Here is a 16391-nt window from a genome sequence, read left to right as displayed (position 1 = left end):
GAAGAAGTAGTAGAAGCAATTATTAAAGATGTTATAACATATATTAGGCACTTAGATAAGTTCAATGTAATAAGGTTTGTAAAAGGGAAATCTTGTTTAACTAATTTGTTGGATTTCTTTCAAGTAACTTATGCTCGAGATAAAGGGAAACCAGTGGATGATTTGTACTTTGATTTCCAGAAGATATTTGACAAAGTGTGCCACAGCAAAGATTTTTTACCAAAATAAAAGCTCATGGTGTAGGAACTAGCATATTCGCATGAAGTTTGCTTGTGAACAGAAAGCAGGAATAAACAGGTCTTTTTCAGGCTGGCAGGATGTCATGTGTGGTGTGCCACAGGAATTGCAATTGATATAAAATGAGTTGGATGAGGGGACCAAAGGTATGGTTGGTAAATTTCCTGACGACACAATGGTAAGAAAGTGAGTTGTGAAGAGGACATAAGGAGACTACAGAGAAATGTGATTAAGTGAGTGGGGAAAGATCTGCCAAATGGGGTATAATGTGGGAAAGGATAAAATTGACCGTTTTGGCAGAAAAAATAAAAGAAAAAGGGGGGAGTTTGCAGATTGCTGAGATGCAGAGGGATCTGGGTGTCCAAGCACATAAATCATCGAAGGTTAATATTCAGGTAAATATTCATGTTTAACTGCGAGGGGAATTGAATGCAAAAGTATGTTGATTATGCCTCACTTATGCATGGCAATGGTGAGACCACAGCTGGAGTATTGTGCACAGTACTGATCAGTGTACTTACAAAAGGATGTTAATGCATGGAAGTAGTTCAGAGAAGCTTGAGTCTACTAATATCTGGAATAAGTGGATTGCCTTATGAGGAAAAGTAATACAAGGGTAGGCCTGTATCCTTTTAGAGTCAGAAACTAAATTGAAGTGTATAAGATCCTGAGGAGACTTGACCAGGATGTGGAAACTATTTTCCTCTGAGGGGATGAATGTAGAACTGGAGTCATTGAGTCATAGATCCAGTCAGCACAGAAACGGTCCCTTTGGTTCAACTCATTCACATTTACCAAGTTTCCCAAACTAGTCCCACTTGCCTGTGTTTGGCCCATATCCCTCTAAATCTTTTCTATTCTTGTACCTATCCAAATGTCTTTTAAAGGTTGTAACAGTACCTGCATCTACCACTTCCTCTGGCAGTTCATTCCCCATATGAACTACCCTCTATGTGGAAAAGGTTGCCCCTTCTCCTGTTACCTAAAAATATGACCCCTTGTTTTGAACTCTCCTATCTTTGGGGAAAAGACCTTTGATATTCACTTTATCTACACCCTTTGTGATTTTGTAAACCTGTGTAAGGTCTAGGTGAAACTTAAAAATTAAGGGGTCCACCATTTAAGCACTGCTGCCTTACAGCGCCTGAGACCCGGGTTCAATTCCCGCCTCAGGCGACTGACTGTGTGGAGTTTGCACATTCTCCCCGTGTCTGCGTGGGTTTCCTCCGGGTGCTCCGGTTTCCTCCCACAGTCCAAAAATGTGCAGACCAGGTGAATTGGCCATGCTAAATTGCCCGCAGTGTTAGGTGCAGCGGTAAATATAGGGGAATGGGTCTGGGTGGGTGTGCTTCAGTGGGTCGGTATGGACTTGTTGGGCCGAAGGGCCTGTTTCCACACTGTAAGTAATCTTAAGACAGAGATGAGGAAAATGCATTTCTTTTAGAGGATTGTGAGTGTTTGAAATTCCCTTTCTAAAAGGAAGTGAATGCAGAATTGTTAGATATTTAGAAGGTGGAGGTGGATAGATTCTTGATTACTATATGGATGAAAAATTGTCAGGGGTATGCAGGAGTAGAGATTTGCCAATGCTTTTTTCTCATATTAAGATCATAGAATTCCTACAGTGTGGTAGCAGGCCATTTGGCCCATTGAATCCACACTGACTCTCCGAAGAATATCCCATCCTGTTACCCTATCCCTGTAACCTTGCATTTCCCATGGCTAATCCATCTAGCCTGCACATCCTTAAACACTATGGACAATTTAGCATGGCCAGTCCACCCTCTGAGTCATAGAGATGTACAGCATGGAAACAGATGCTTTGTCCGACATGTCCATACCGACTAGATATCCCAACCTAATCTAATCCCTTTTGCCAGCACTTTGTCCATATCCCTCTAAACCCTATCTATTCGTATACCTTTCAGAAGCCTTTTAAATGCCATAATTGTACCAACCCCCACCACTTCCTCTGGCAACTCATTCCACACATGCATCACCCTTCGCATGAAAAAGTTGCCCCTTAGGTCCCTGTTAAACCTTTCCCCTCTCACCCTAAACCTATGAGGAGAAAGTGAGGTCTGCAGATGCTGGAGATCAGAGCTGGAAATGTATTGCTGGAAAAGCGCAGCAGGTCAGGCAGCATCCAGGGAACAGGAGAATCGACGTTTCGGGCATAAGCCCTTCTTCAGGAATGGGGAAAGTTTGTCCAGCAGGCTAAGATAAAAGGTAGGGAGGAGGGACTTGGGGGAGGGGCGTCAGAAATGTGATAGGTGGAAAGAGGTCAAGGTGAGGGTGATAGGTCAGACTGGGGTGGGGGCGGAGAGGTCGGGAAGAAGATCTCAGGTTAGGAAGGCGGTGCTGAATTTGATGGATTTGACTGAGACAGGGTGGGGGGAGGGGAAATGAGGAAACTGGTGAAATCCGAGTTTATCCCTTGTGGTTGGAGGGTTCCTAGCCGGAAGATGAGGCGTTCTTCCTCCAACCATCGTTTTGTTGTGGTCTGACGATGGAGGAGTCCAAAGACCTGCATATCCTTGGTGGAGTGGGAGGGGGAATTGAAATGTTGAGCTACAGGGTGGTTGGGTTAGTTGGTCCGGGTGTCCCAGAGGTGTTCTCTGAAACGCTCCGCAAGTAGCCGGCCTATCTCCCCAATATAGAGGAGGCCACATCGGGTGCAGAGGATGCAATAGATGATATGTGTGGAGGTGCAGGTGAATCTGTGGCGGATATGGAAGTTTCCTTTGGGGCCTTGGAGGGAGGTGAGGGGGGAGGTGTGGGCGCAAGTCTTGCACCTCCTGCGGTTGCAGGGGAAGGTGCCGGGAGTGGAGGTTGGGTTGGTGGGGGGTGTGGATCTGACGAGGGAGTCACGGACGGAGTGGTCTTTACGGAATGCTGATAGGGGAGGGGAGGGAAATATATCCCTGGTGGTGGGGTCCGTTTGGAGGTAGCGGAAATGACGGCGGATGATGCGCTGTACATGGAGATTGGTGGGGTGGTAGGTGAGGACCAGTGGGGTTCTGTCCTGGTGGCGGTTGGAGGGGCGGGGTTCAAGGGCGGAGGAGCGGAAAGTGGAAGAGATGCGGTGGAGGGCATCGTCGACCACGTCGGGGGGGAAATTGCGGTCTTTGAAGAAGGAGGCCATCTGGGTTGTGCGTTTTTGGAACTGGTCCTCCTGGGAGCAGATGCGGCGGAGTCGAAGGAATTGGGTGAATGGGATGGCATTTTTACAGGGGGCAGGATGGGAGGAGGTGTAGTCCAGGTAGCTGTGGGAGTCAGTCGGTTTGTAGTAGATGTCCGTGTTGATTCGGTCGCCTGAGATAGAAATAGAAAGGTCGAGGAAGGGGAGGGAGGAATCTGAGACTGTCCAGGTGAATTTGAGGTCGGGGTGGAAGGTGTTGGTGAAGTGGATGAACTGTTCAACTTCCTCGTGGGAGCACGAGGCGGCGCCGATACAGTCATCGATGTAGCGGAGGAAAAGGTGGGGGGTGGGGCCAGTGTAGTTGCGGAAGATGGATTGTTCCACATATCCTACGAAGAGGCAGGCATAGCTGGGGCCCATGCGGGTGCCCATGGCTACTCCTTTCGTTTGGAGGAAGTGGGAGGATTGGAAAGAGAAGTTGTTCAGGGTGAGGACCAGTTCAGTCAGTCGAAGGAGGGTGTCAGTGGAAGGGTACTGGTCGGTACGGCGGGAACGAAAGAAGCGGAGGGCTTTGAGTCCTTCGTGATGGGAGATGGAGGTGTACAGGGACTGGATGTCCATGGTGAAAATAAGGCGTTGGGGACCGGGGAAGCGAAAATCATGGAGCAGGTGGAGGGCATGGGTGGTGTCCCGAACGTAGGTGGGGAGTTCTTGGACTAAGGGGGACAGGACGGTGTCAAGGTATGCAGAGATGAGTTTGGTGGGGCAGGAGCAGGCGGAGACATGGGTCGGCCGGGGCAGTCAGGTTTGTGGATTTTGGGCAGGAGGTAGAAGCGGGCGGTGCGGGGTTGTGGGACTATGAGGTTGGAGACGGTGGATGGGAAATCCCCCGAGGTGATGAGGTTATGGACGGTCTGGGAGATGATGGTTTGGTGGTGGGGGGTGGGGTCATGGTCAAGGGGGCAGTAGGAGGAGGTATCTGCGAGCTGGCACCCTAAACCTATGCCTTCCAGTTTTGTAGTCCCCTACCCTGGGGAAAAGACCTTGTCTATCTACCCTATCCATGCCCTTCATGATTTTATAAACCTCTATAAGGTCATCCCTCAGCTTCTGATGCTCCAGGGTAAACAGCCCGAGCCTATTCAGCCCCTCCCTATAGTTCAAACCCTCCATCCCTGGCAACATCCTTGTGATCTTTTCTGAACCCCTTCAAGTTTCACAACATCCTTCCGATAGGAGAGAGACCAGAACTGCACACAATATTCCAAAACTGGACTAGCCAATGTCCTCTAAAGCCACAACATGACCTCCCAACACCTATACTCAATGCTCTGACCAATAAAGGAAAGTTCATACTGAATGACACAGCAGGCTCAAAGAGCCAAATGTCACACTCATGTTTCTTTGTTGCATGTTCATACCACCGAAGAATGCATTGAGGTAGAAGGTCAGCTGTGATCAAGTTGAATGACAGAGCACGCTTTAAGTTCTAAGTGGCCTACATCTCTTCTATTCCTTATGATCTTATATTCTTCCAGTCTGTCTAGACTGGCCAAGTCTGTTGCTTCCTGGTTCCAAACGGGACCCATAGATAGATGGCATTGGGACTCTTCAGACTCCTCCAAACCCTAGGTTAGAAGCAGTCTGTTGTCTCCTGTCATAGTGTAACCTCTGCCACCACTTGATGGTTTGGTCTGACTCATGTCCTCAGCTGAAGGAAGGGTCTTGAACTGAAATGATGATCTGTCACTTTCTTCAGGGGTTGACAAATTTCTGTACCCTTCCGATATGACATGGTTTATATGAAAACTTTCTAAACCTACCGCATTTCCCTTTTCTCTCTGTTCCTGACTGAATTCAATCCTGTTGCTAAAAATGTCATTTGGTTTCATAGAAAGTACCAGAAGAGCTCAGTTATATTTTAGGATTGTCACTGACTTAATGACAAGCTGTATGATTGTAAATAATCCCGTGCTGCTGTTGTCTTGGGAATGTTTGATGGGGACAATGTAGAGGAAACTCAACTTTAAGTTTAAAAGGGTAGAAGGAACTTTATCTAACTCCATGCTGTCACTGTCCTGGAAGTGTTTGATGAGGACAGTGTAGAAGAAGTTTTAGAACATAGATCATAAAACAGTACAGCACAGTACAGGCCCTCGATGTTGTGCCAATGTTTTATCCTACTCTTAAGATCAAACACACATCATTTTACTATCATCTTTGTGCCTATCCAAGAGTCACTAAATGTCCCTAATATATTTGACTCTACTACCAAGCTGGCAGTGCCATTCCATACACCCTCCATTCTCTGTGTAAAGAACCTACCTCTGACATCTCCTCTAAACTTTCCTCCAATCACCTTAAAATTATGCCCCCTTGTCATCGCCATTTCTGCCCTGGGAAAAAGTCTCTGGCTATCCACTCTATCTCTGTCTCTTATCATCTTGTACACTTCTATCTAGTCACTTCCCAACCTTCTTCACTCCAATGAGAAAAGCCCTAGCTTTCTCAACCTTTCTTCTGTAAAGCTTTCACATCTTTCCTATAATGAGGCGACTAGAACTGAACACAATACTCCAAGGGTGGTCTAAGCAGGGCTTTATAGAGCTGCAACATAACCTCGCAGCTCTTAAATTCAATCCCCCTGCTAATGAAAGCCAACACACCAAATACCTTTGATAACAACCCTACCAACTTGGGTGAAAACTTTGAGGGATCTATGGACGCGGACCCCAAGATCCCACTGTTCCTCCACACTACCAAGAATCCTGCCTTTAACCCTGTAGACTGCATTCAAATTTGACCTTCCAAAATAAATCACTTCACACTTTTCCAGGTTGAACTCCATCTGCCACTTCTCAGCCCAGTTCTGCATCCTGTCAATATCCAGTTGCAAACTATAACAGCCCTCCACACTATCCACAACTCCATCAACCTTTGTGTCATCAGCAAACTTACTAACCCACCTTTCCACTTCCTCATCCATGTCATTTACAAAAGTCACAAAGAGCAGAGGTCTGAGAATGGATCCCTGCACAACTGGTCACCGAGTTCATGACTGAATACTTACCATCTACTACCACCTTCTGTCTTCTATGGACCAGCCAAATCTGTATCCAGACACCCAAATTTGCCTGTATCCCATACCTCCTTACTTTCTGAATGAGCCTACCGTGGGGAACCTTATCAAACGCCTTGCTAAAATTCATCCAGTGCATTACCTTCATCAATGTGTTTTGTCACATCCTCAAAGAATTCAATAAGGCTTGTGAGGCATGACCTGTCCCTCACAAAGCCATGCTGACAATCTCTAATCAAACTATGCTTTTCCAAATAATAAAAAATCCTGCACTCAGAATCCTCTCCAATAATATGCCCACTACCGATGTCAGACTAACTGGTCTGCAATTCCCAGGGTTATCCATATTCCCTTTCTCCAACAAGGGAATAACATTTGCCATCCTCCAACAATCTGGTACTACTTCAATGGACAGTGAGGGCACAAGGATCATCACCAAAGGCGCAGCAATCTCTTCCCTCGCTTTCCATAATAACCTTGGGTATATCCCATCTGGCCCATGGGACTTATCTATTCTCATGTTCTTCAAAATGTCCAGCACATCTGTAGCATCCAGCATCCAGTACTCTGTATCTTACCCCGTATTGTTGCTGTCTTGGGAGTGTGTGATGGTAACAGTGTAAAGGTAGCTATACTTTCAGTTTAAAAGAGTAGAGAGAGCTTTACTCTCAATCTAACCCTGTGCTGTTCATACCGGGGGGTGTCTCACTTCCCAGCGTCAATAAGCCTTGACCACCATGATAATGAACAGCAACAAAGGTTTAAAAAAATCCCACCAGCCAGTACTTGACGATTAAGTGAACGTAGCTCATGTTACAGAAACACAGGATCTGACAGCCGCACTAATGGGAGTTAGAAGTGGGCCAGTAGGTCAACAGCCTTCATCAGAACCGTAGTGCGTGGCCTGTTTGTGTTCTCTCAAAGGTTTGACAATGTAGATGTAGGTAAGTTTTTTTTATTCAAATGTGGGATCTGGGCATTACTGGCTGGCCAGCATTTATTGCCCATTCCTAGCTGTCCTTGAAGAAGGTGGTGCTGAGCTGATTCTTGTACCACTGGAGTCCACATGCTATAGTTTAACTCACAATGCCCCTAGGGAGAGAATTGCAGGATTTTGACCCAGTGACACTGAAGGAACAACCAATATATTTCAAAGTCAGGATAGCGAGTGGCTCAAAGGGAAACTAGGAGGGAGTAGTGTTCCCATGTATCTGTTACCTTGATCCTTCCAGATGCTGCCTAAGGATCTTTGGTGAATTTCTTCAATGTATCTTGTAGATGGTACACATTGCTGCTACTGAGCGTCAGTGGTGAAGGGAGTGGATGTTGGTGGATGTGGTGCCAATCAAGCGGGGCTGCTTTGCCTGGATGGTGTCGAGCTTCTTGAGCATTGTTGTTGCCATTTGTGGATGAGACCACATCAACCAGGGGCCCATGAATATAAAACAAACACAGAGAATGCTGGGGAAACACAGCAGGTCTGGCAGCTTCTGTGGAAAGAGAAATAGTTCTGAGGAAGGGTCACCAGACTCGAAACATTAAGTCTGTTTCTCTCTCTGCACAGATGCTGCCAGACCTGCTGACTTTCTCCAGCATTTTCGGTTTGCTTTAGATTTCCAGTGCCAACAGTATTTTGCCCATGAATTTAAGGCAGTGGGACCTAGAGATGTACAGCACGGAAACAGACCCTTCGATCCAACTCGTTCATGCCAACCAGATATCCCAATGTAATCTAGTCCCTCTTGCCAGCACCCGGCCCATCTCCCTCCAAACCCTTCTTATTCATATACCCATCCAGGTGCCTTTTAAATGTTGTCATTGTACCAGCCTCCACCACTTCCTCTGGCAGCTCATTCGGTGCATGTACCAACTACTGCATGAAAAAGCTGCCCCTTAGGCCTCTTCTATACCTTTCGCCTCTTACCCTAAATCTACGCCCTCTAGTTCTGGACTCCCCAACCCCAAGGAAAAGACTTTGTCTATTTATCCTATCCATGCCCCTCATGATTTTATAAACCTCTATAAGGTCACCCCTCAGCCTCCGATGCTCTGGGGGAAAACAGCCCCAGCCTCTCCCTATAGCACAAATCCTCCAACCCTGGCAACATCCTTGTAAATTTTTTTTGAACCCTTTCAAGTTTCACAACATCCTTCCAATAGGAAGGAGACCAGAATTACACGCAATATTCCAAAAGTCACCTAACAAATGTCCTGTACATCCGCAACATGACCTCCCAATGTCTGTACTCAATACTCTGATCAATAAAGGAAAGCATACTAACCTACCTACCTGCGACTCTACTTTCAAGGAGCTATGAACCTGTGCTTCATGGTCTCTTTGTTCAGCAGCACTCCCTAGAACCTTACCATTAAGTGTATAAGTCCTGCTAAGATTTGCTTTCCCAAAATGCAGCACCTCGCATTTATCTAAATTAAACCCCATCTGCCATTCCTCAGCCTATTGGCCCATCTGATCAAGATCCCATTGTAATCTGAGGTAGCCTTCTTCACTGTCCATTACACCTCCAATTTTGGTGTCATCTGCAAACTTACTAACAATATCTCTTACGCTCGCATCCAAATCATTTATATAAATAACAAGTAGTGGACCCAGCACTGATCCTTGTGGTACTCCATTGGCCACAGGCCTCCAGTCTGAAAAACAACCCTCCACCACTGCCCTCTATCTTCTACCTTTGAGCCAGTTCTGTATCCAAATGGCGAGTTCTCCCTGTATTCCATGAGTTCTAACTTTGCTAACCAGTCTCCCATGGGGAACCTTGTCAAACACCCTACTGAAATCCATATTGTTCACATCTACCTCTCTGTCCTCATCTATCCTCTTTGTTACTTCTTCAAAAAACTCAATCAAGTTCATGAGACATAGGAAGTATTTGGAGAGATATTTGGGTCGGGTGCTGGCAAGTGGGACTAGATTACATTGGGATATCTGGTCAGCATGGACAAGTTGGATTGAAGGGTCTGTTTCCTTGCTGTACATCTCTAGGTCCCACTGCCTTAAATTCATGGGCAGTCATAATCAGTCCTTGCCTTTCCAAATACATGTACATCCTGTCCCTCAGGATTCCCTCCAACAACTTGCCCACCACCGACATCAGGATCACCGGTCTATAGTTCCCTGGCTTTTCCTTACTACCTTTCATAAATAGTGGTACCATGTTAGCCGATCTCCAGTCTTCTGGCATTTCACCTGTGACTACAAATATCTCAGCAAAGGGCTTAACTTCAGGAAAGTCAGAGAGTAATGAGAATATGGGACTAGTTACCACAGAGAATAGTGGAGGTGAATAGGGTAGTTGCATTTAAGTGGGGAGCTGGGTCAGCATGCGATGGAGAAAGGAACAGAATGTGTTGACAGAATGAGATGAAAGGAGAAACACCAGCACTCGAGCAGTTTGACCTGTTTGGATCCAGTACATTGTTTGTAATTCTCCAACACCGTCTGACTAACCTTTCAGCTTGCCTGTTGCGGTTTCAGGTGTGAAGCAGACTTCCTGTCACCTGTCCCCAAGGCTCCCTCAAACCATCTGCTTCCTGCTTCCTGGCTGTATGATGTGGCTGATGAGGCATGCCTAGAGACTGTAAACTTTCCACTGGTTACAGAAATAGGCAGGGCTGTGGCACAGTGTGAGGGTAGTGAGGAGGCAATGGGGAGGTATCTACTACCAGGTGGATGGCGAGGAATGGCCTAGTGGTATTATCACAAGACTATTAATCAAAAGACCCTGGTAATGTTCTAGGGACCTGGGTTAAAATCCCACCATGGCAGAATGTGAATTCAATGGAAGGCTGGAATTAAAAATCTAATGATGATCGTGAAACCAATGTTGATTGTTAGGAAAAAAAAACCATCTAATTCACTAATGTCCTGTAAGGAAGGAAGCTGTCTACATTGACTCTAAGACCCACAGCAACGTGGTTGATAAGTCAATTGCCCACCTGGCTTTTAAGAATGGGCAATAAAGGCTGGCCTGGCCCATGATGCCCTCATTCTGTGAATAGATTCTTTCAAAAATTTCAGTATGGTGCAAGTTGGCAGCTTACCACAGGCTCTCTGCTTTCAACCCACACAGCGCAGCCTCGGACGACAGCACCAAGCTGAGTCAACATTGCTGTGGGTCTGGAGTCACGTGTCGGCCAGGCTGGGTAAGGACGGCCAATTTCCTTCTCCAAAGGTCAGGAGCGAGCGAGATGAGTCTTTATGATAATCGATGATAGTTTTGTGATTACCAAAACTAGATATACATTCCAGATTTGACCATTTAGTTTAAATTCCTGCAGCCGCCGTGCTGGGGTTTGAACCCTAGCATATGTGGACTAATTCACGAGAAATACGGGAATGAGAGATTATCGGGGTTAGATGGGATTCAGAGTAATGAGATCAGCATTTGTCCTTTACCTCCTTTCTCTTCCCTATGTCAGGCCCGGGTGAAGCAAGGATTTACCTGTGCGTTTTTCAATCAAGTCTTCTGCTGTATCTGCTGCTCCTCGTGCAGGCTCCTCGACATTGCCATGACCAACGACAGACTGTGTGATGGCTTTGCAAAAAGCCACCGCTCTGCCCAAAAGAATGACGTCAGGCTTCCGGTCGCTTTCCATGCTGACATTCCCACCATAGGTCTGCTGCCTTTTGCCAGCAAAGCCCAGTGCAACAGGGAATAACAGACTTTATTTTCCACTTAGGCACTTTACAGCCTTCAATACCATGTTCAGCAACTTCAAACCATGAACATGGCACTCCATTTTCGACACACGCCCTTCCCTCCAGTGTTTGTTCTGCGTGGGTTTGCTGTCAGTGAAATTGATATATTTTCTGTTGTTAACACTGACTATTAACACCAATTCTGCATGTATGTCACTTCTCCACTATCATCAGCACTCCCTTTATCTTTTGCTCTGGGCAGCCTTGCTATCTGTTCTATTTGCTCCTCTTGCCCCATTGTCAACAACATAAAAATCAACCTTTTCCAACCCCCTTCAGTTCCGAAGAAAAATCAAATTAGACTTGAAATGTTAACTGTTTTCTCTCTCCACAGATGCTGCCAGACCTACTGAGTTTCTCCAGCACTTCTCATTTCTAGATGTCTGTTTCACCCTCCTGGTGCAGTGTTTTACCCCTGAGTACCTCTATTTCATGCCCCCACCCCACCATCCCTAAGTTTCCCCCCCAGTTATTGCACTTCAACCACCAATGCTGCTTTGTGCAAGAGGAGGCGGTGGCCTCAGGGTATTATCGCTGGACTGTTAATGCAGAGACATAGGGAATGTTCTGGGGACCTGGGTTCAAATCCCACCACAGCAGAGGGCAGAATTTGAATTCAGTAAAAATCTGGAGTTAAGAGTGTAATGGATTACGATGAATCCATTGCAGATTGTCAGAAAAAGCACATCAGGTTCACTACTGCCCTTTAGGGAAGGGGGCTGCCATCCTTACCTGGTCTGGGCCTAAATGTGACTCCAGACCCACAGCAATGTTAAGAGCATAGAAAAGTACAGCACAGAATAGGCCCTTTGGCCATGATGTTGTGCCGAGGATCAATGCAATGTAAAATAAAATAACATAACCTCAATTCACTGCTATCCATGTGCATGTCCAGCAGTTGCTTAAATGTCCCTAATGACTCTGCTTCCACCACCATTGCTGGCAACGCATTCCATTATTCTCTACGTAAATAACTCTCCTCTTATGACCCTCTCTACCTTTCTCCTAATATCTTAAAGCTAAGACCCTTTGTGCCAGTCAATCCTGCCCTGGGGAAAAGTCTCTAGCTATCCATGCCTCTCATTACCTTGTATACCTTGATCAGGTCACCTCTCTTCCTCCGAGCTTAAATTCAAATCAAATTCCACCATCTGTCACACTGGGATTTGAACCCAGTTCCCTAGGTCTCTGGATTAACAGTCCAGCAATAACACCACTAGTCCATTGCCTCACAATGTTGTTGACCCTTAACTGTTTTCTGGGCTATTGGGGATGGGCAATAAATGCTGGCACAGCCAGAGATGCCCTCATCCCATGAATGAATGAAAAAAAGTGGAGGAAGTTGTTGTGAAACTTGAAAGGGTTCAGAAAAGATTTATTTACAAGGATGTTGCCAGGGTTGGAGGATTTGAGCTATAGGGAGAGGCTGAACAGGCTGGGGCTGTTTTCCCTGGAGCGTCGGAGGCTGAGGGGTGACCCTATAGAGGTTTACAAAATTATGAAGGGGCATGGATAGGATAAACAGGCAAGGTCTTTTCCCTGGGGTCGGGGAGTCCAGAACTAGAGGGCATAGGTTTAGGGTGAGAAGGGAAAGATATAACAGAGACCTAAGAGGCAACTTTTTCACACAGAGGATGGTATGGGTATGGAATGAGCTGCCAAAGGAAGTGATGGAGGCTGGTACAATTGCAACATTTAAGAGGCATTTGGATGGGTATATGAATAGGAAGGGTTTGGAGGGATATGGGCCGGGTGCTGGCAAGTGGGACTAGATTGGGTTGGGATATCTGGCCGGTATGGATGGGTTGGACCGAAGAGTGTGTTTCCATGCTGTACATCTCTATGACTCTATGAATGAATAACTTGAAGGTGTGAGTTGAGGGTGATAGCTGGTATGATTAAACAAAAAAGATGATGGTGCGAGGGAAGAACAGATGGCAGTAGGATTAGTAAAGAAGCTGAAGGTGAGTCTAGAGGAGGTGTGAACAGCAACAGCACCTGCTGTTGGGGGAAAGGAATGGAAGTGGTGATCACAATGTAGAAGTCACTGAACTCTGTCGAGTCTGGTATTTTCTAATTTAACCTAGTATCCCCTACTGCAAAGCAGCATTGGCAGTGTAAAACAATGAAAAGATAAACTTAAGTAGGCCTCAATCTTATGGAACTAAAGTCCAGTAATACCCAAGGTGGAGATGGGAGCTGGGGGTGGGGAAAATCTGTTTAATGTAAGATTATGGTAAACAATATCTTAGACATGTCAGGCAATATGACAGAAATGAAGTTGACAATAAATTTGTCTATCCAATACAGGAATTGCAGGCCAAACCAGATACTGTCAGACAGTTAGGGCCACTGATGTTCCATAAAGTGCAATTAACTCAGAATTGTAATCTAAAACCTCTAATCAAAATCCTTTTGTTAAACTAAATGCTGACTAACCACAGCTTGTAGCTATTTATACTTCAAAACTAGTAACCAGTGACAACTCAGAATGACGCAAGAACCTTAAGCAGCTGTCAGGTACCATCCCACGAAGAGTTTAACTGGTTATTCACCTAATTGTGTGGGATCTTGCTGTGTGCAGTTTAGATTAGATTACTCACAGTGCGGAAACAGGCCCTTCGGCCCAACAAGCCCACACTAACCCTCGGAAGAGCAACCCACCCAGACCCATTCCCCTACATTTACTCCTTCACCTAAGTAAAAAGGTAAAAACAATGACTGCAGATGCTGGAAACCAGATTCTGGATTAGTGGTGCTGGAAGAGCACAGCAGTTCAGGCAGCATCCACACTACAGGTAATTAGCATGGCCAATTTACCTAACCTGCATATGTTTGAACTGTGGGAGGAAACCCACGCAGACACGGGGAGAATGTGCAAACTCCGCACAGACAGTCGCCTAAGGCGGGAAATGAACCTGGGTCTCTGGCGCTGTGAGGCAGCAGTGCTAACCACTGTGCCACCATGCTGCATTTCCCATTATTGCAATCAGCAACACTTTCGAAGTTTGGGTGTTCCTCTGGATATAAAGATATGGCATCGGAGTCCTGGGGCATCTCTGCCTCGTCTCAACCATCTGTATCAACGGCCTTCCCTCTATCACAAGATTGGAAGTGGGAATGTTCACTGATAATCACGCAGTGTTCAGTATCATTCGCGACTCCTGGAGATTCTGAAGCAGTCTATGTCCAAAAGTGGCAAGACCTGGACAATATCCAGGCCTGGGCCGATGAGTGGAATGTAACATCTGTGCCTCACAAGTGCTAGGCAATGATCAGCTGTATTGAATTCTCCCATTCCAGTTTACACCAATACCCTGGGGAAGGTGTGACCATTGACTAGTAGCTGATCTGAACTGGTAATATCAATACTGACTAATCCTTGAGGCCTGAATCCTGACCAATCCAGAGGAAAGTGTGGTCCTTGCCACCTTAAAGCTCTGTGGCTTACACAGCTTCCATTACCCCACTGCCCCAAAATTGGGCTGAAGGAACTTGCAGATGCTCAAAAGACCAGCAATCAGCGGACTGCTGATATCTTGGATTGTCACAGGAGGTTAAAGGTAGTGGGAGTGGTGGGGGAAGCTGTTGTTGCAGAATTTGAAAACATTGACAAGAGAACAACACAGGAACAGGACCTTCAGCCTATCATGTCTGTGCTGATCATGATGTCATTGTAAAAGGGAAGCACACCATATGCATTCTTTGCCATCTCATCTGCTTGTGTTGCCATTTTCATTCAGCTATGGACTTGCACCCCAAGATCCCTCTGTATATCAATGCTCCTAAGAGTTTTACCATTTACTGTACAATTTCTTCTTGCATTTGACCTCCTAAAATGCATCTTTACTGACTAAAACTTTGAACGTTGCATTGTACTACAGTGGCTAACATGGTACAAGTTCTTGAAAAAGTTCATGTGTCTGAACCCAGAATGAAAATTTGGCCCCAGGCTCCATCCTTGCTCTGCACTTTATGCACACCACGCAGCTATTTAAAGCCTACTGTAAAGGCAATTAAATTGAAAAAAAAATTACTCTGTATAGATGTGGTTTCCCAGAAGAGGTTTCATTTCTGTGTAGAGTTGTTCTGCCAGAGATTCTGGGTAGGCAAACACACAAAAGTGTAAAATGTCTGCGAATGAGACCTATGGCACGGTGCCTCAGTGGTTCGCAGTGCTGCCTCACAATGCTCGTGACCTGGGTTCAATGCCAATCTTGGGCAACTGTCTGTGTGGAGTTTGCACATTCTCCCTTGTCCTCGTGGGTTTCCTCCTGCTGCACCAGTTTTCTCCCACAGTCCAAAGCTGTGCAGGTTATGTGTACTGGCCATGGTAAACGCGGGTGTACAGCGTTTGGTCGGGATGTTCTGTGGAGGGTTGATGTGGATGTGATGGGCCAGATGGCCTGCTTCCACACTGTAGGGGATTCTATGATGATGTCATCCCAGTGCAAGGATGAGAATTTGAAAATTGAGAGGCAGGGGGCTGGAAGCTCAGACTCAGTGTGAAGTGGGGGAAGGGGCACCTCAGACCATGGATAAACTCAGGTTTGTTCAGGCCGGTAATAGGGAGACCCTGCTGTCAAGCTCAATATAGCCAAGGCATGGATAAGTATTTAGGCTGTTCGGAGGAGCTGAGATAGAGACTGAGGTTATTTGCATGGGCGGGTGGGAGTTTGGGGTGGCAGCAAAGCTGGTGAGGTAGCCAGAGAGATCTGCCTTCACAGCAGGAAGAGAGGTTTCGACAGGGCTGTAGCTGAGCAACCTTAGTATTTGCGGTAACTGCCTATCTCTGCAGTTAAGTAACATTTCGGGGAAGTGTAGCAGACAGGCCTTAACATGCAAATCCTGAAGTCCTATCACTGTGTTGGTTGTGGTTTTACTCTGGTTGTGTGTATGTGCAGTTCCCTCTGTTACCCCAGGGAATGTTCATGTAAACTGGTGAGTCATTCATGCAGAGTTCTCAGACAGCACTCAGAAGAAGCAAGGCTGGTGTCTATGCATATTCTGGATTAGTGGTGCTGGAAGAGCACAGCAGTTCAGGCAGCATCCAAGGAGCTTCGAAATCGATGTTTCGGGCAAAAGCCCTTCATCAGGAATATAGGCAGAGAGCCTGAAGAGTGGAGAGATAAATGAGAGGAGGGTGGGGGGTGGGGAGAAAGTAGCATAGAGTACAATGGGTGAGTGGGGGAGGGGATGAAGGTGATAGG

The 16391-nt window shown here is 46.2% G+C and overlaps 1 long non-coding RNA gene across 3 annotated transcripts in view; it reads left to right on the top strand.

Moving 5' to 3' along the window:
* The window catches only part of LOC122543878 (uncharacterized), a 67933-nt gene that overhangs the window by 28942 nt on the left and 22600 nt on the right, over positions 1-16391 (top strand). The window contains exon 1 of one of the 3 annotated variants that reach the window (XR_015754658.1): positions 10584-10654. The exons of the other annotated variants lie outside the window; for them this stretch is intronic. This is a non-coding gene — a long non-coding RNA (uncharacterized LOC122543878). Of the gene's footprint in view, positions 1-10583; positions 10655-16391 lie in introns of those variants that run through there. 3 annotated transcript variants of the gene reach the window in all.

This window comes from Chiloscyllium plagiosum, unplaced genomic scaffold (genome assembly GCF_037043375.1).
Source record: "Chiloscyllium plagiosum isolate Xiang-an unplaced genomic scaffold, Cpla_swu_hap1 HiC_scaffold_46, whole genome shotgun sequence".
NCBI lineage: Eukaryota > Metazoa > Chordata > Chondrichthyes > Orectolobiformes > Hemiscylliidae > Chiloscyllium > Chiloscyllium plagiosum.
Note: the sequence above shows the minus strand (reverse complement) of the source record. Positions and strands in the feature narration are given on the sequence as shown.